Source organism: Saccoglossus kowalevskii, chromosome 17, assembly GCF_978046115.1.
Source record: "Saccoglossus kowalevskii chromosome 17, keSacKowa6.1, whole genome shotgun sequence".
NCBI lineage: Eukaryota > Metazoa > Hemichordata > Enteropneusta > Harrimaniidae > Saccoglossus > Saccoglossus kowalevskii.
Genome location: NC_140657.1, coordinates 21,876,835 through 21,897,770, shown reverse-complemented (window position 1 = coordinate 21,897,770; position 20,936 = coordinate 21,876,835). Strand labels below are relative to the sequence as shown.

The following is a 20,936-nucleotide window of genomic DNA, read 5'->3' as shown; positions in this document are numbered from 1 at the left end:
AACCCAGTGAATAATTACCCCCTTTACAGTATATATATACATATATATATACATAACTAGCAAATGCCCTAAACCTTGTATCCACGAGAATAAAGACGATGTTAAAATATAACAGCAACTAACCACTGAAGATGACCTCTGTAAGTGATCCGTTTCCTGCGAATTTTGACGTGCTTTGCCGATATGCAAATAGCTCTTCGTGACATGTTTTATACGTCTGAAAAACACAAACACTTCATCATCGACATTGAAAAGCCTACTCCTGTCCACAGATTTGACCCAAGATATAGTATAATTCAGAAATGAAATACCACGAGTTGTATCACTAAAACCCGCTTTCCACGACTTTAACATGATTAAGCAAACTGATTATTTGGAAGTCTGCTGGGGAATGAAGCCAGTCACATATCTTAAAACGTGTTCCACATCATGCAGAGATGGACGAGTAATATTATCACACCTTTCTGCAATAATAACTTTGACAATTTTTTGTGAAGATAAGGCACTACAAATGACATCAGTATTTCTTGCATGACAATGCCAACTTCAGATAGAAATGATTTCACAATCTCATCACATAAACTGCTTAATCTAAGTTGGTGAACGGACATGCATAAAGAATTAAAATACTATGTTCTGGATGCCGATTCGTGGGAAGACTGCCTCCGAAAACTTGCTGAATCTTCAGTGGATGTGCTCATTAATGTCAAAGCAGGTTTTAGTTATTTGCTAATACTTTCATTAAGAAGAGTACTTGACTGTTTAATAATTTCTTTGCATTGTCACCAATTAAAGCTTGGACCTTTTTTCTTGACATGAGATATTGTGAACTGAGACAGGCAAACCACTGAAAAAGAAAAATTAATAATTAGAATAAATCAGGTACAACAAATTCACCAACACATATCCATACATTTATTAATTTTAATAATTTTAAAAATGTGTTATTTTATTTTTTTATAATATAATATAATATAATATGTTACCTTTCTCAACCCTCCTCTGTTTTGTATGTTGTAGTGATGGCATCAGTCTCCATCATCAATTCACCTGTAACTCCATGACCAGTTACGTTGGCAGTGTTATCATTTTTTTTAAAGGAAATGAAAATTACAAGTCGAATAACATTTTAAATAAAGATAGATGAAATCTAATTTTAATACCCTATAATTAGAGGTAACACTACATATTCTACAGAACATTTCGGAACATTCATATCAACCTCAGAGGTACTGCTAAATTGGTTTATGCCATCAAATAGGAGATACGAAGATTAGACGCGACAGATTAACCAAAACGGAAACGGAATTTCCGATAGAAAAGGTCAAGTGTATAGCAACACCGATTTCCTATCGTAAATTAAACAGTGAACGCGGATCACAAAACACCACCAGTCAGGAACAGAAACAACGAATTATGTCGGAAAAGTGGAAATGCATGATGATAAAGCTGAACCGTTTTTACCAAAGTTTACATTCAACAAAATACACCTGGCAGAAAACATGTTCTCCAAATTTGTTAAATTAATGGTTTGCATGAACTCTTTTTAACCAGCCGACGATAATTTAAATCAACACCATTTTTGATGACAAGTCAAGGCATAGCGAACGACAGTATTAACGGTCGTGTTGGATATCGCAATGCATCACGGGATGCATGGAGAGGTAAACCCGGAAGTTGTACGTTGCCAGCCATACGTGTCAGTACAAATCGTCTGCGTTATCGTTGTCGCATTTATTGTCGTATTCTCGAGTTGTTTTTACATATATTTTTGCTGTACCAGGTTATTTTAACCGTTGTGAAGGCCTATACGAAAGATTTGTTCCGAATTTTATATACTAGTACTAGAGGATTTTTAGTGGACTTGCTGGCCACTATTTTATACATTTTTGTTTTATTATATAGTTTGGTGGCATTTGACTACCTGCAGGCAATGAATGTGTTTCCCATTAAAAATCGTAACCAATACACTAAAAAAAATCCTTTTTTAAAAAAAGTAACAGCAGACCGCTCATTTTGTCTTCTGGATAATGGTCTTTGCGCGTAAACAATGTATATTGATCTAATTTGCATAAGTAGGCCTACCTACTAGCAACGGAAACAGCCCGCGCACGCCCTGCCTCTGTGATCATTGTGTATTAGCACACCGTTTGCGACACATCCAAGAATTAGCGCTCCTAAGTTATTTATTAGAGATGAAGAGACGGAAGGGACCAAAAATGAAGAATGCGACTCCAATGTCCGAAGAGGCAAAACTTCGTCTAAAAAAAACCACCAATCGTGGTATGAATCCGATAGTTCAGACTGCAACGATGTGACGATACAAAGTTTATCAACATGTAGCTCTGACCATGGAGGTACAAAAAATGCTCCGACAGTGAAGAACCAGAAGAAGTGCCAAGAAGTGCATCTGAAAGAAAACTATCGTCACACAGTGACGATGATGAAATGGCTGACACAGATGGGTCGCTGAGACTGTTCGATGTTAACATTATAAATAGCGAACTTTTTTGGCGAGCGCAAGTTGTTGCGACGGACATTTGACATTGGAAGAAACTCACGGCTAGGTTGGGGATCTCACTATCAGTTTAAATGCTCAAATTAAGAGTGTTATTTTTCCTCAGCCGAGAGCAGTTTTCTGTCTTCCGAAAAACAAGGAAAACAGTTTCAAGTTAACAAGAAAATGGTAATCGCAGGAAGAGCGATCGGCAAAGGCCGACGTGGGATGATAAATTTGCCGCGTACATGGGTTTACCGGCACCGATCCACCGGCGGCGTCAGAGCTCCGACAAATGAAATTAAAAATGGGTGAAATTGAGAATGAAGATGAAACTGTTAAAACGTGGCAGTTTCTGGGGACGGAAGCTGGAGTAACCGTCGTTTCTCTGCAAAAAATGGCGTCGTTGTTGATACTGGCAAGCATTAAGGAACGACGTCAAAAGAGCGATGTCGGATAAAAAACTTGATTCCTTTAGTTTTTTTCCTACCCCCCCCCCCCACTGAAATTTAATTGATAAATATTGGTCATGGCGTCAGACTACAATTACCATTAAATACAAATTGATAATCGGACAGTAGTATTGCATAGACGTTGGTTGTCGGGTGAGTGTAAAAAGATTTTACAAATGCACCTCATTTGACGCACAGATGTACACTCGAACCAAACCATTTTTCTGTATTTTTTTCCCTTTTCGGTTATTTCTGTCCATGATTGGATAGAATAAAAACGAACTACAAATACTCCAAGATTTTTTTGACTTCATTAAAAAAATAAAATCTTTTTTGTAGGATGGAAACTTTTTGAGGTTAACACCCCCCACCCCCAAACTAAAGGAAATAAGTTTTTTTTATCCGACATCGATCTTTTGACGTCGTCCCTAATTATATCCATTTTGGTCTTAATATTGATTTTTCTTGTACGGCTTCACAGTCGCGCATTTTATAGTTATTGTTATAAATCCGGTCTGAGGTTATTTTATTTATATGGATAGAATAGAATACACATTCAAATCAGTGTGAATAGTATGTGAAATTGTAATCACTGCAAATGATAAATGGTCATTTTTCGTCATTCATTCCACTGAAAACTGGCAGGGTTACCCATTGCGTGAATGGTGTATATGTGGAGGCCGATTTGAGTCGCTGTGTAGATTTTTTTCTGCCTTGTTCTATCTTTTGTTATAATCATAGGGTGTTGGAAGTGTGTATTATCTCCGACAGTTGTCTGAGGTATTATTCATGGTATGAATGTGTGAACGACATGGAAACTTCACATGCGAGCCATCCTGTGAATTTTGGGTGATTTGTGTATACCAGGTGTTAAACTGTCACTTATTGTTTGTTCTTTCATAATGTGTTAATTCATTACAGGAAAAATACTGGACAGTACACATTTATGCATTTAGTGCAAAGAATGTGATAAATGGGAAGATAAAGGAAAAGATTAAGAATACTATGAATGGTTTGAGAATCATGACCCTGAAGGCTCATCGAAAAGTATGGAAGTAGAAGGGACTATTTCATTATTTAGCCGATCTCTGGAAACGCACACTTTCCGGTGAGTTGAACAATGAATTTATTATTTGCCACAATTAAGAGTGTAGTATTTTCTATTGTTGAGGATTTTGAAATAGTAATTCTTTTTTTTTTCAATTGTTAGCTATACATCATTCATTGGTGACGGGGACAGCTCTGCGTAAAATTCTGTTAAGTATATCTATGGTGATGATTACATAGTACAAAAAGAAGACTGTGGGACACGTACAGAAAAGGATGGGTACACAGCTGCGAAGTTTAGTTGAAAAGAAAAAAAGGTAAGTTGCATATGATTTGTTTTATATCATGATACCATGATACAAGAAAAAAACTAAACAAAGTAACTATGGCATGCATAGATTCTGTAACAAGATGCCGACGACAGAGGTCATGTGAATGTGTTCCGCAAAATTTTTTTGATAATAAAGTATTTGAGGAAAAGGTACAACAAACATCACAATTGCGTGAAATTAGTCAGATCGAAACGTGTCCCAGTGTCGGCGATAGGCTTTGTATGTTTGGTTAGTTGAGTAGACAATTATGATAAACAAATACATTGTAGCAAACATAACGCCTAACCGTCCACTGGACGTAATATAAATAGGTGACGGTAGATGTTGTCTTGACGACGCACATTTGTTTATAGGGGGCATAGCTCTTCTGTGTCGATAAAAATCCTAATGTCTGAAAATAACAAATGCGATGACACCAACTAAAAAACACCACAAAGACTAATAGCAGACACAAAATGAGCAACGGACCGGACCCACAGCTAAATCAAACTTTTACACTCGTTAAAACACGGTTTATTTTTCTGGAGGATGCGGTGACCCTAATAAGGGCCGTTTTGTACAGTTTCCGAGCTAAACGAACAGATATTCTGTTGCACTGAAGAATGACTTAGTGTCAGCTGGCGTAATTTTCGAAGCTGATTAAAGACAACGGTGGTCGCTCTAAGCACCTTTATTTCGTTAAAACAAAATTCCCCGGACTATTTCAAATTGGTGCCAGACTGGGTTGCAAGTAGCTTATGGCTGTCCAACAGATTTGTTCACGCGTGTCAATATTTAGGTTTTTTGTGTATTTTAGGCCATATTTAATGGTTTAATTTCTTCTGCAAAGCCATAACAGACATCAACACACACCTAGTTGATTTCAAGAGCACCAATAATCTGGAAGTCAATGCTTTAATAGTCTTTTTCTGTTTATGAGCATGTGTTATGATTTAGTAAAATGAGTATCACATAATGTTCAGATGTAGTTTTGTTTCATATGTAAAGCATATTTGTAGGCATTGTGTTGTTTTGTCTTTAGCAGTGAAACAAATTTAGTTGCAAGGTTCACAATAGAAAAATATGTTATTTTTAATTGATGCATTTTCCTTCAGTTTTAGAACCTAACCCAATTCTTTTTATTCTTGTTTCGACTGAAACTAAACAAGCGTGTCACAGAATTAAACAGAAGTAGGTCAATACCTGAAGGGGATAAGGAGCTTATATGCCAGTGCGATGAAAGTGGGGTATATGTCTAGTGAAGTGTCTGGCAGTGAGAATGATAATGAAGACCAGAAGAAACTCATCGTTAACCCGCTTCCATGGCGTTCAGTCATACTGAACAATTTGTTCAAGAATCTTGATGAGAAATATGCTAAACGCGTTCAGGCTAAAGTTGTGATGCAAAAACGCTGTCTGGGAGGGTGGGAGCACCCAGGTTCTCCTTGACTAATATAAAAAGAATGTGGTGGTTGGAATAGTTTGATATAGATAACATGTTCGAATGTGCCTTTATCTACATGGGTGAATATGGTAGAATGTGGCTGTTTAAATTAATATTTTGATATAGACAACGTGGCCTAATGGTGTAATTATTATCAATTACACTTTGTAATAATTATGTAAAATAATGTAATAGTAGTCATTCAGACTTGAGATACAATAGACTAAAGGTTTGGACAAATCCTCTATAATACCACAGGTGAATATTAGGTGAATCACTAGTTCACTAAATGACGAAGTAGGGAAAATAAGGATGAAGATGGTATCTTCAACACAATAAAACGTCATTCACCCATGACTGACACCCATGATGTGTTATCCCATTACTGTATCTGTATCAAAGCTCCAGATTGTAAATGGTATACATTCGATTTTGACAGTTTGACAATATAGTCACAGTTCTAACTTATATTTACTATTTATTCTATCAGTACAAATTGCACCGACCATTTCGGTGAGATAATTACATCAATCAAAGAGCAAAGATTTGTTGTAGACTGCTGTTATGTATGGCACAAGTTAAATATAAAATATTACAAACAGATTCAAATGTATTTTGATTTAGAAATTCAATTCAATAGCGCCCTCCACTGTGTCTGATTAAATGTGGTTTTGGCCGTTGATGGCGTTTTTGAATCCACAATGCTTTGCGTAAAAAAGCTGAGGGTTTTGGTCACTTTTTTTGGTTTACCGTCGACGTGTGTGGTTGTTTATTTTCCTCTTGTTTCCCTTTCTTGAATTTAGAGCTTGTTTCAGGTCGTTTCAGTGATCCGCGAAATTCGTCCTTACCTGTACGCAATATCCAGACAAAGGAACGTCGCTCTGCAAGTTTCGTAATACAACAAAGACCGGCCACGTGGTGAAGACTCGTACGCCATTCGGACCAGCTGGAATGTACTTGACATTTATTTGATAAGTAGACCCTACTATTTCCTGTATTTTAGAGCATATCCTTGTAATGTAACTTTATTTATGCATTTGAGTGGTGTAAATTAATTTATATGTTTATGGCCATATTATCGATTTAGTTACAAGTACTATAAATGAAAGTAAAGTATATTATCCCATACATTTGTGTCATTATTTGGTAATAGTTCAACCTGAGAAAAATAGGGGAATTTGTCCACCCTTGGCTTATAGTTGAAATCGTGACATGTTCCAATTCCAAAATTAATTATGACAAACGTTGATAAATGAAATATGTAAAAAATGGCAAGCTCACCGAAGGTTAACTTTGATTTATTTTGTTTGGCCCAGCTCCAAAAACATCAAGTGCCACGAAGTGTTTAAAGGTCTCATAATACGTCATTGCCCCGGCTCACCTTGACTTTGAAACCCCTACCTTCACTCTCTTTGCTGCCTGCTGCTTGACCTCTAAACATCACAGGTTGACAACCCCCTCTTCCATTAAGTTCTCGATCTACCATTTTAACGTGCATTGGTCATTTCCAATATGCTATTCCTAATTCATATTTGACCAATTTGCCACCTAAAACGTACAAACTAAACATTTTCTAATTTTCGCTCAGTTTCCCGCCAACTCTAAATCCATTGACACGCAGATCGCCGCAAACCAAACGATCTGACACATACCGCGCATGGAACTGTGGGAAAAGTAGTCGGAACTATTCCCACATTGTTTCAACACAGGTGGCGCTATTCAGTTGGTTTGCGGTGATCTGCGTGTCAATGCAATATTGAGAAAAAAATAGACCTTTCACTTCCCAATGCATTTTACTTTTAATAAAATAAGACATTACTGTAAGTGTTGTGCGTTATTTTACACTGTGTAAACTGTCAGTATCCACTGGTATCAAACATGGTAGATTCTTGAATTATACAGTAGAATCCACAATGTATCCATTGATGTACATATTACATAATCCATCATAGGGACCCATAATGGATACTGCAGGTATCTAATGGATTCTGCAACGATGCCCAGAGTCAGAACCCACTGAAATACATTGCTCTGGATTCTTTAAAATAATATACACTGGTATCTATTCATATACAGAATTGGATTTTATGAAGGGTCAAACTCAAGCATACAAAAAGGGGTATGGTAAAATTACATTTATTATAGGTTAATATATACCATATTTGTTCCATTAGTTCACTTGTGTAAATTACAAGGTTCGTCCAAAATAAGTTGTATTGTATTGTATACAATAAAATAAGTAATCTTCTATTGGAGATGCCGCCAATAGAGTACATCTTTTTTGTTGATATTGCACCACCAGGTGTATACTTTTTTGGCAGTTATATATTTTAAGTTTTTTTATATCTCATACTGAAACATAATATCACATGAATTTTCAGTGTAATTTAAACATCGTCCAAATACGTTTATGGCTAGTAACTGACATTTATATTGTAAACCGACATTATCTTAGCTAAGTAACCATGTCATTTTGTAAACCACTATTGTAAATCATACCTTGCACCTTGGCCGAGAGTGAGCAATCATTAGTCACAGTGCAACATCCGAAGTTGATAAAGAGATGCTCTGACATACTAATTATAAAATAAAGGTTGTCAGTCACTCGTATTGAGTTCGGTGGACATTCAAATTCCATTATAGCGATCATGCCAAGGCCAAGTATTGTAGACATGTTAGGATTTATTTTATTCGTGAATATTCCAGAAATGGCACCAGACATTTAGATTGTATCCAAATAACACTAACCATGACTTGCATTCAGCAATGATTGACAAGCTAATTTGAACAGAAGCCATGAATACTTTTGAGTAAAACAATTCAATTTTAAAATTATTAAATTAAACCTTTCCCGACATAACCATCCAATCTACATGCACTCAGGAAAGCATATATGCGATCCTAATCAAAAAATCCCTGGTTGTCTAGCGGGACCTCTCCAACAAATTTGGTTCTCCACATGTAGTCATTTGCTTATTGGATAAACAAATGTAAAATTGTTTGTGGTTGCCTCCGACCACCACCAATTGTGATCCTTATATATACTCCGAATATACACACACACTTTTGCACACAATTTCCAATGTTACTCTGAGTCAGCTTACAAAATTGCAAAAAAAAAGTTTGCCTGACTGACGAAACTTTGGGTTTATATCTGAAAGCCGCATCATGTGCTTTACAAAAACCTGATGTGAACAAAGGTTATTAATTAAATAGAGACAAACTTAAAAAATACATTATTTAGAATCTTATTAAAGAAGCAAACTATCCACAGTAAAACTTGTATCATTTTATGGAGATCCTCCAAACTAAGTTTCAAATTTGAAAAGATACACTTCAGTGGGTGTATACCTCAAGGGGATGACTCCGAGGAAGGAAAGAATTATTCACAGGTATGACAATTGATACATTCTTTCCAACATATCGACAAATACAAAGGTTACGAATTCTTTGTACAGGAATAAACTCTGCACCATGATTAGTCTCAATATCAGTACCCCACACTGAAGTGAAGACCTCTCATCGGGTGCTTCTTCAGCCAGACAACTCTGGCCAACATGTGAGAGAATTTTTGTGCTTTCCCTTCAACATCAAGAATTATTTCACTCCTAACGATCGGTTGCCAAATAGCAGGGCAACACTCACTACACGGGTCAATTGCACAAACACCAAGCCGGTCCTCTTTTCCAACCCATTTAGCCATTATGCATGATGACCGACTCTGGCAATGACACTGCCTATATGTAGCAATTTATCATAGCTTCCTGCTATGGATATGATAGACAAAAACCTCCGAGAAGGATACAAACTATTGTACATGTCTGCCAAGGTATCACAGTCATCAGTGTCAAAGTATTAGGAGGAACAGGAACCATATCCGAGTTTTCCTGGTAGTTGATGTCATTGGTTTGTGAAAGTGTGGCACTGTGATGGCTCAGAATAATTGTTATTTGAACAGTGGGCTCAAATGTGGTTCCTATTTTGGTCTGGCTAGGAACCTGCAGTGGTTGGAGATCTTGAACGTCACTTGGCCAAGTCAGGTAGTGGATCTGTTGATTTTATATGAATATTCTCATCAACTGTACAGAGACGCACTGGTTATTAGTAAAATATTTCGCTAGAATTCCATTGTATCTCTCAAAAGAGAACAACCAAAATGAATGGACACAATCTTTCAAATGAATATGCAAGTCTACACTCCTCAGAACCATAAAGCTGACTATAAAATTTGCAAATTTTTACAATATCATGAGATGTGACTACCTTTCGAGCAAAAGCTATTACATGCATTGACAAAGAGTTACAGCGATCCCCTCATACCCTTGGGGCGAATGGAGAAATGGTATTCTTCCGAGGCTACCTAGAACTTTAAAAGAGTTCACACGACTTTGAATAAGTTCAAAATCGTTACTAGTAATTATACAGTTTTTTCCACGTTTCTATCAATCGCTTTGCAGTTCCGAAAAGCAAGTTATGCATCGGATCGACAACATGGAATCTAACTGGATGGTAGTAAGGTAAACAGCTCAGTCCATCGTGCCCCATACTGATGTTCTAGTTCCGTTTCGCTGCTGCTGATTGTGCGTTGTTACCTCTGTTGGCCAACGCAATGTGGTCTGCATCAGATATGGGATGTATTACATCAACATCAAAATGACTAGTTGGTGTTATCACCAAATCTCTCTTGGACAATCTTGTAGACATTGCATCCTGTTGATGAAATTATTTCAGAATTTATAAGACATAATATGTATACTCATACAAGTTACATTAAGTTTATTTACTAGATTCTTTAATTGTGTGTATTTTTTGTTATAAACTTTATAATTAAACTAGATGAAACATTTTCAAGTGATTTTTTTGGGTATTATATGGTGACTTTAATTGGAAATTAAGTTATACAATTTACCGTACTCTGACGTAAATTGACCCATCCCAAAAAAAATCGCCCTTTTCAAAGCTGGTGGGTCTTTATTTCATTGAAAAAATCCATCTTTCAAAGGAAATAAGTAGAATGAGAGACATTGAGATTATTATTCGCAGTGATAATTGAGTTGCATTGGCCAATATTTTTTAGGTCAAATTTTACTTATGTATGTTGCTTTACTACTTTACACATTTGACTTGGTATCTTGGGTACTCAGCTCCAAAATCATTGTAAAATGTGCGATTGTACACACAAACACTCAATGCAAAGTATTTTTCTGATAGGTCAAGTTTATTATCAGAATGATATGTTGAAACAAAAATAATCAATGAGAAGTATGATATGTTGGATTTGATTTTGGTGAAAAAGATTTTACTGGTAATTAACAAATTTATTGTCAAAGCATAGTTTACACACTGTTACCGTAGTCTACGCATTCACAACTTATTCACTGCAGTCGATGACATGCTGTGTACATTTTTTTTCAGAAAAACAATGATCAAAGACCAGGTTTTATGATTAAATCAAATTTAGAGCCAAGTGTATGCCAATTGTATGCCAAGGTATGCTAGTATATTGTTTTAGAAATTTTATACTCACTTTCACCATGCAGAGAAAAGTTCCTTAATTTGTATCAGTAGGCAACGTAGTAATAGTTACACTATGTTTTCCCCCTTAGAATGTTATGCATTAAAGGTAATCTTAATGTGTTTGCATCGTGTTTACAAATTTGAGTGTAACCATATAGACACACATACTGTGATGATATGTAGATAGTGCTGAATCAAAAACATAGTTAACTATTAAAGCATCTGATCTTTGACCACAAAAAGTGAAAGAAAAGATGCCTCTTTCTATGGGGAATATTTTTTGTCCTTACGATGTTTCCTTTGCAATAAAATAATACTGTAAATTCGTTATTTTTGTTTTGAATTAATTTTCGCTAAAGAAATTATTCAGTGAAAATTAAATCATCTCGCAGCCTAATTTTCTATGAGGTTAACAATTTCTAACCTCATAATGGATTTGAATGTTAATATATTCATTACATTTCCTTGTTTCAGATAATGAAAAAAGGAGAAGTAAAATTAATAAATGTTGCAGAGAGAGAGCGCTTTGGGAGAATATGACTGCATAGTTGATGTCAGACGAGGAGCAATAAAGATGATGGAAACATCCTTGTTAAAAAATTGAAATGCCATTAAATGAACTAATTGTGAATGTGGATAAACGTCTTGTTGCAGACTTAAAATTCTAATCTCGTATTAAAAGGAGAAAATATATTGATGAATATAGTGAAAGAGATCCTCCCACTCGTTACTATGATTCAAACTTGGTCAGGCCATTAACATCCTAAAATTTAAAATGTAAGTCAAAGTTGGTGGTTTTACCATTATTTTCCCATTACCATCATTATTTATTGTATTGTTCATTGAATTAATTTTGTGACTGTATGCAGCTATTGAATTGTAGAATGTATTACCTTTTAATAATTTTGATGTTTGAGTTTTTCGTTGTTTACAGTTCACATATCTAGCAGAGAAAAATTATATACACCGTCTGTGAGAATGTCACAGCAAAGGAAACTATATTGCACACTTGAAACAAACTTTGCAAGACTGCTGAAAGACATCGAAATAAAGGATTAATTGTCATCTGCCCAGAACATGGGGTGCTTTAGTGCCAACATTTAGTCAGGTGCCAGTATTGGAGATAAAATGCATGGAAGGACAGCAATTTACGATCAGCCAATGTCAACATGGCATTAAAATGACAGAGCATGAAGCAGTTGATCATCTGATAGACATTAGGCGCATGTATGAAACAGACAATACAGGCTATTCGGCTACCATGTTTCCTGGTAAAACAGGACAATCTGAAGCGAAGTCTGAAAAAAACATGATCTAATTGCTAGATGCAATATACAAAAACATGAAGGCTATCAAGCAATATTGTGGGAATGTGGAAATATAAAATATCATTTATAGTTGAATAGTGAGTGCATCATAGTTATTCAAAAACTAATGGAATTACTTATGCCCCTGAAATTGGAAATTGAAGAAATGGTAGTAGACATGATATTGGAGAAATTAGTATTCTCGTTTGTGAGGCAGGTGATGGTTTGTTGGGACACAGTTGGAGAGGATTACTTGCCATTGAATTGATATGGTAGAGCAAAAGGAGTTTCACTGGGGATTTCACATTTACAATGGCATAACGTTCAGCGTTGCCTGATTACCAGAATGCATGCAGTGATTTACCAATTGATAACTGTATGGTGATTTTGAACATCACATTTGTCCAAGAGTGGTTATTATTGTAGACAAGAGAACTGCTACGAGTGTAAGCGAACAAACATTGCTGTCGTCTTAACACTGCAATATCAAATGATATAGTGAGAACTGAAGTAATGTGCAAAAATCATTTATTTGCACTGGTAGGAAACGCAATAAATCGAAATCATTTTTACTACCAGACACTTGGATGAATATGTACCTTAGATCAAACACAAGCACACAAAAAGCTAGCTGTGCACCGTCAAATTTCACAGTGTCATTCATGATCTGAAAACTAGAAGTGAAAATTTTGTTCTTCAAAAATGTTAGCTATAGGTTTAATTAAGTCATTAAAGCAAAAACAAATTTACAATGAGAGAAAATCTACAAAGGAAGCCAAACTTGGAAAATGTACATTAGGTTGATTTGATACTTGGATAGAATCCACATTGTAAAGGAATGTCTTTAATGTGCAGGCAGTAAAAGTCAATTTAAACTGAGAAATATTAAAAATAATTGACCATACTTACAGCAAGACCATGAAAGAATAATTGAAATGCATGAATCGAAAATCAGAATTCTTTTCATTCATGCACCAACCGATCATTTTCTCTCGAGTATTAATTTAATATAGCCAACTAATCGCATGGAGATGTGGACGTGGACATCAAAGAAGATGTTGGACAAATGTGTCAGGTATTGGTAATTGTTTATTCAATGCGTTACCTGTGGCCATTGTTTAGTACGAGTCACTTCCCGTTGAATTGCTGGTTCCGACCAGCATTTAAATAATTTTACCAGGGATGTAATGTTTAAGTGTCACCTGATCACCAGGATGCATCTAATGATTATGCTGCATGCTGTTGATGCTCGTCTGCCTGGACAATTCATGCTTTGGTAACAGTTTTACAACATGATAACTCCAGTTATCCGCCGATTAATGGCTTGTTGGACCACTGTAAGGTGCTTTTGAACACCACATTATATCCAAGAGTGATAAGTATTATAGGCAGGAAAACTGTCACTATTTTGTGGACGAGCGTGAGCAAACCAACATCATTGACATGTCTAGTGTATTACTTCAAACCTTTGGTGAAACATTTGCAACTTGTGGGACCTCAGTGCGGAGTACGTTTATCCTGTCAGCAACATCACCGCCTTAGATGAATTTGCTTTCAAGAGTGCAGTGAATGAGAATCAGTTTCTTGGACCCTGAGGAAATTCTACAGGTGATGGTACAAAGTTAACCATGTGGTAAGATAGTCCACCAAAAGTTGAACAAGGTGTGTATTTCCCATAACGAAAAAACAGTTGTTAATGTATATGATGTCAAAATCATCGAAAATTCACAGTGACATAATTTTGGACGGATACAAATTGAAGTACGGAATCTAGCAGAGATGTGATAAATAGTATCATCGTATTTAGATGATACTATTTATCTTAATTATTAATCGAAACAAAAGCCATGTTACAGAAAACTGATTAGCACCGTTTCCAAGTGTCCCATGGTTATGGCGGGTATACAGATTCCTATGCAGAATACAGAGTATGCAACAACATATGAGACTGTCTGCAAAAACAAAATACCACAAGGGCATTAATAATATCGGGTCAATCTGAAGCAAGTTCAAAACAAATTCTAGCAATCCATGACAAAATTAATTAATAAAAGAGTGCCAACAATATCCGGACTTGACTGAAGAATTAACCAGTAATGTTATCTAGGCGACAATTTGAAAGACATAAAACAGTTCACCATATCAAATTCAGGCGCCTGTTATGTAACGATTGCAGTGATCAACTTGGTATCAATCCATGTTAATCGCTACGTTTCTTCATTGGTATGATACCTGCGACATTTATTACCTATCTCTACGACAACTTATCAGAAAATATTGAAGGCACAAAGTTAATGGGTCAGACGAGAATGCTAATACCGGAGCAATTGTCTTTCGTCGCTCCAAGAAATATTTATTACGCAGCTATCTACGAGAAAACGCCCGCAGAAATGTATCGAACTAAGTTGGTTTCCACGCAAATGTTCAAAAGAACAACACGGAAGACGAATTTGATCTAAAGTTTACAGAATTGTTATATAAATACAATATGATGTTCGCGTTCGTTCTATATTATCAGACAAGTTTCAGACATCAATTTTACGGCCAAGATTCGCGAACTAAAGGATACCCCACAGTGAGCAACTGTAAGATGGCTTAGCCTGAAAGATTACATAATATAGCAAATGTACGGCAATTAGATATGTACACTACTTTATGGACAAGGAAACTACAAACTCGCACCGTGAATGGCAAAAAAAAGAAGAGTGAAATCTACATATAAAGAGAAGACTGGCAAGTTGAAAAAACCTCGATGTGAATATCTTATCATAACGAAAACAGAAAATGAAATTTTTAGAAATTAATTAACAGTATTGTAAGTACAACATGCAACATTTACAGTTAATTAATTAATAGTGTGCTTTTGCAAGATTAATATCTAGGTTGGATGCCATAATGAATTAAATAATGTTATTTTTTGTTAAATTTCTCCTCCATATTATAATAGTGACTGTGAGCATTTTAAATTTCCATTCATATAAACGGCTATTACGTATATCGGCCTAACAGGTGAGAAAACGTTATATTATGTTTACACCCACTTTGAAGGGAACAAATACAGGCAACACGTGTATCAATTTTGAAGGTTGAAAGTGATTTTATATTGCTAACCACTGAATTTAAGTATGTGAAAAATGTCGCAGATGTCCACAACAAGCTATTCGTGGCCATAATAACTGATATTAATGTAGTATTGCAGTAACTGACCAGGTAAAGAAGACTAGCTTGAAAAGTAGTGGCGCTTACCATGTGATTGTTGTGGAATACGCAAATATTCTATACGGGGACGACTTCCGAACATCAAAAGATTAGCTTTGCCAAATTATTTACTCCAAAATATCTAAAACTAACGAAGTAATGAGTAAATTTCAATCTATATTGTCAAATTTGAAATATACACAACTAAAATATCCACACTTGGGAATGGGGGTGTACGGTGGTGTTAATAAGTGAATACATTGTGCTGACCTCCCTTTCAGCATTGGTTCTTTTGGAAAACTGTTAAAATTCCACGAGTTGTCACGAGTAGCTTCGTTGTCAATAATTAAAGATAAAAGAAATACATGGAAGGTTGAAAATTTACAGCCACTTTACTTCTGAAGGGAACAGTAAAGGTCATCATAGCATTGAAATGGCACAGCATGAACCATCTAATAGACATGTGCAATGCAATAATAAGAAAAATAGACCATACCACCTTTTCTACTATGTTTCTCTGGAAGGTAAAATGATACAAGGGGAAACTTGACCCATGTTGTAGTTGCCAGGTGTAATACATAACATATGCAAGTATTTAAACAGTCTGCAGATATGAAGCAATGAATATCATCCCGGTCAACCAAACTATCGCACTTCAAAATTGAAATAACTACGCCAAAAGTTTGAGAAGCATAGATGGCTACGATAACGTGAACACCATTAAAAACGTATGACAAATACTACATTTCGTCCTTGATATTGTACAGCAAGAAATAAAGATGTATCCATTTCGTATCCATTTCAATTAAACGGTAATAACTCTTACTAGTGTAATGGCAACTATTGAACTGACGGCTGATTCAATCACTGTCGTCTATAGATGACAGGTAATTGTTCTGAACATTTAGACCCGATTTACTAGAAATGCAAAGCAGTGTAATATATTGTGGTGCACCTCCGCCAAAATTATCAATGGATGAATTTAATGACTATTTTGATATCGAGAAGTGTGATGAAATGTTAACTGTAATACCACAACTGCCAAGTAATCAGCAAATACTTTTATTTTACAATTGTTGGGAAAGTCGGTCAAGTCCGCCGCCATTGCAATAGCAGTGAATGTTCCTGGACGCCAAGCAAATTCTCGTCACATTCTATACACGTCTCTTCCGGGACCCCCCCCCCCCGTTCCCTGCCGTTCCCCCGCTGATTTGGGGGAGGCCGAGGCCGAGGCTCAGGCTAGTGGCACCCCGATAACGGGACACACATGCAAAACTTCATTGCATTTTAATGTCTCAATTTATGTATTCAAAGATGAAAGCAGTAATAGTATTTATATTGCTACCATGGTTACTGGTTAAATCACAAGATCTAGTATCCAAGCTGAATTATGGCGTGTTATTAATTGCAGCAGGATCGATACAACACACATATTCGAGTTACCACATGACTTATCATCCCTCGCCTTGATTAAACCCAGCTCGATGAACTACTTCACGATCTCCCATGTCATAGAGACATCAAAAATTACCGTTATATGTGGTCAAATACTCAGCTTCAAGACGCGTACGATTCGAGTCATCCTCCGCAGCCTTACGAAATTGACGTTTTGTGTACTCGCGTGTCAAATTCCAACAAAAACATTGCTGACATAATACTTAAACTACGTTCCTTGCAAGAATATATGGATGACACAGAATAAAACGTCAGCACAACATTTCTGGAAATCCACAACACATTTTCTGAATGAATTGCTTTTCCGATTTGAACATCACTTAGTAGGTATTCAGCTCATTGAATTTGTGTCCCACCAACAACTCAGAACAGCATTACAAGAAGTCTCCAACATTTCTAAAACAAAACAAAACAAGTCATTGTCAATGACACTTCCCCGTTCCGTTCATATTTGAGTGACATATATATTCAAAGCAGATCATGACCGAAATGCACCTGCATATGTACAACACATTGTACTAAATCTGAACAAAATCCATCCATACATGACTGAGATCCGGTTCCGGAATTGTGTAAATACGTGATTTTGATGCATTTTCGGCCTTAAAATGGCCGCTATTCGGCTATCGTTAATCGGATCATGAAAAAAATGCATGTGCATATGTTGCATATAATGTGTGATGTATGAGTGAAGTTTGAACTTAATCGGTCCATGCATGTTCGAGATGCAGGTGATCACGGACGCACGGACGCACACAGGGCAAAACACAAGTCGCCGTTTTCGGACTACGTCCGAACGGGGACTAATTATCCAAATTTCGAAATTATACATACTAACCTCGCCACCTATTTTAATACTATGCTTAGTATTTTTCATCAAACTACTTGATCACTGTAGATACAATTACATATAACATTGACAAATTCAGACTCGATTATATCTTCACCTATCATTGCCCCACCAATTATTCATGGTTCGATTGACCACGTTTAGAATAATTCGTACACAAATATAAACGAACTGCCCGAATATATTGGTATAAGTACCGATAGTGCGAAATTTGTTGAATTATACATACCAACGTGGTCTATAAATAAATAAATCCTTACAAAATACGAACCATCGCCAATCCGGTAACCTATTTCACAGCTATCATAGTAGTTCACTCACAATGAATGGTGATGAATTTGACGTATTTGAACCGACCAAACATGCCATTGAAGTAACGAGGAATAACACGAGAATGGGTTAACCATGTTCAACGGCGCAATCATTTTGAGAGGATGTTTGAAATGGTGAAACTGGGTATTCAAAATTGCACGATCAATCCAAAAATAGTGGAATTTACCATTGGTAAGCTTTATCTTTGCTATAATAAATAAATCGTATTGTTCCAAAAAGTTGGATATTACAAAACCACGCTCATTGAAGTCAAATCTTTTTTAGCTCAAGCAGATTGGTGTCAACAACGAACAGTACGACAATTTAACATTCCCGTGAATGGCCTCAATCCTGGCGAGAGAGTTTACATAAGCGAGAAAATTTGTTATTGTGCGAAAAACTTACGTCGACTAAATTTCAGCGGAATTGGAGAGTTAAATGCATTGAAAAATCTCAATCAACAAATCAGAGAATCAGTTGCATCGTACGCAGGAGCAGAGGCATTTTTCCAATATGGGAAATGGTTCTATTAATTTTGGCAAAAACATACTACACGACTACGACAGGTCATTGAACCTTTGTATTCGCCGTACCCATTCGAATCAGATGTTATATCGCAGAATTTTAGTCTGCTACTATACGACTCTCACGCCAAAACAATGTAGACCCATCGCATTAACACGTTTGGCAAGCGTGGGCGTCGGAACAATAACACACTCTAGTCCAGTTTCGACAAGCTGCTTTTGGCATATGGGTGATACATGTTCGTAGTCACGTGGACCAACTTATGGCTCCACCACATAATAATCCATTTGTTACACTAAATCCCATTGGCTATTCTTTCTCAGTTCCTATTGGTGCATGTCAACTGTCAGTGCTAATCAATATTCATGTTTTATCTATATATTGTACTCGAAAATAAAGTTATGTTATCGATGATACGAACTTCTGTGTAGCATGTATCATTTCCAGGCCATTCCGTTCTATCGTGTCAGAAACAAAACTAATACCAAATTGTGTACAGCACAATACATTTCCCACAACAAAACGTAACTCAAACACAATACCAATTTGTATTTCATTAACACCCCGTTTAGGCTTCATATCAATACACATCGGGGATGATTGCGATTTTAGTAGCCGTATGTAATACAATAACTCACTGGATGGTGCCCCGCACACTACGAGTTTCAACGCTTAGTTGTAAAACCAGCTTGTTTCTCGGACTACCGCACAAAATCCCAAGCCTTGATGCACTCAAGATACACTTTTGGGTTGCACCTTGGAGGCCGGTATATCAACACACGTCATCCATTCTATGTATGTAAGTGAGTGAGTGAATGTGACCTTTGGCACATGCGTCGTGACCCCGTAACCTCAAGCAGCCAAGTTGAGAGAGCTAATTCCCGTTATCGACAGACGTTTCCCCGGACGAAAATCCCTGTATCAATAGAATTTATCGATATAAACAAAAAGGGAAAACGTATATCCGACAGCTGCTATGCACGTTCACCACAGACACCTGTGCATTGAAAAATAGCGAAACTGGCAAATATGAAAATGTTTACACGAGCATATACGATTCGGTCGAAATGATTAATTTTGAAGGTAAAACACAACGCAGAGCTGAAAATTGTTGGCTCGAGTTCATCATATTAGGAAACTAAACGATAACCTGTTTAATAAACAGAACGAACGTTACTAAGTTAATAAATGGAACCGGATGTTTGACAATGACTTACGGTTATCACGTGCGAACGCGGAAGAAACATCAGAAGTAGCACCTCCATCGATCATATTGCGGTTTTAGCGACGTGGAAAACAGATTGTACCTGCGCGAAATGCACTGAGGGGGGTATAAGACAATATTCGACAATAATATACAGCACTATTCGAGCACATTACACATTGATGTTACGGTAGTTTTGTTATTTCAGCAAATTCACTAAGAAATTGTTGGTGCATTTTCAACTGACCTGTGTAATTGTACATGTATGTATAACTTGCGTTAATATTTATTTTGCTGTACAAATCCGTGTCAGTATAATAAAAAAACTAACTAACTGTACATGTAACTCCAACATTTTCTGTATTGATTGGTTGGTACATGTATCAAATTCAACATTTACACTAAAATATATTTTTGTTTCAGAAAAAAGGCAGCCACTCTTTGAGATGGCGTGTTTTTAGTTGCCTTAGAAGACGGTGCGCATACAATGTACTGCAAGATATTTTTGATATAACAAAGAAGGATCGCTTAAAAAACAGAAGATTAGAGAAAAAGATGTTTTGCCGAAAGCAGATATTGCTACATATGTGTTTCGACCACTGCGATTACTAGACAGTATAACAATCATTTCTCTCTTGAAAGTTGTCAGAGACAAAAAAGACAACCCTTGCAGAGCCTGTCAAAGAGTCACAGATGTTAAATAAAATACGGTTTGTACAGAATGCATTTCTCCTTTTAATGGATTTAACAACATGAGAGGAAGCTGTAGCTCGCTATAAAGAAGATACAACCAGAGAAAGCCTGTTAAGGTTTGCTG

At 36.4% G+C, this 20,936-nt stretch overlaps 1 long non-coding RNA gene across 1 annotated transcript in view; it reads left to right on the top strand.

The window, feature by feature from the left end:
- LOC144355800 (uncharacterized) overlaps positions 1–12,170 on the top strand; it is a 63,751-nt gene extending 51,581 nt beyond the window's left edge. The window contains exons 3-6 of the long non-coding RNA XR_013421302.2: positions 3,871–4,057; positions 4,160–4,313; positions 11,167–11,241; positions 11,743–12,170. This is a non-coding gene — a long non-coding RNA (uncharacterized LOC144355800). The remainder of the gene's footprint in view (positions 1–3,870; positions 4,058–4,159; positions 4,314–11,166; positions 11,242–11,742) is intronic.
- The last annotated feature ends 8,766 nt before the right edge of the window (positions 12,171–20,936 follow it).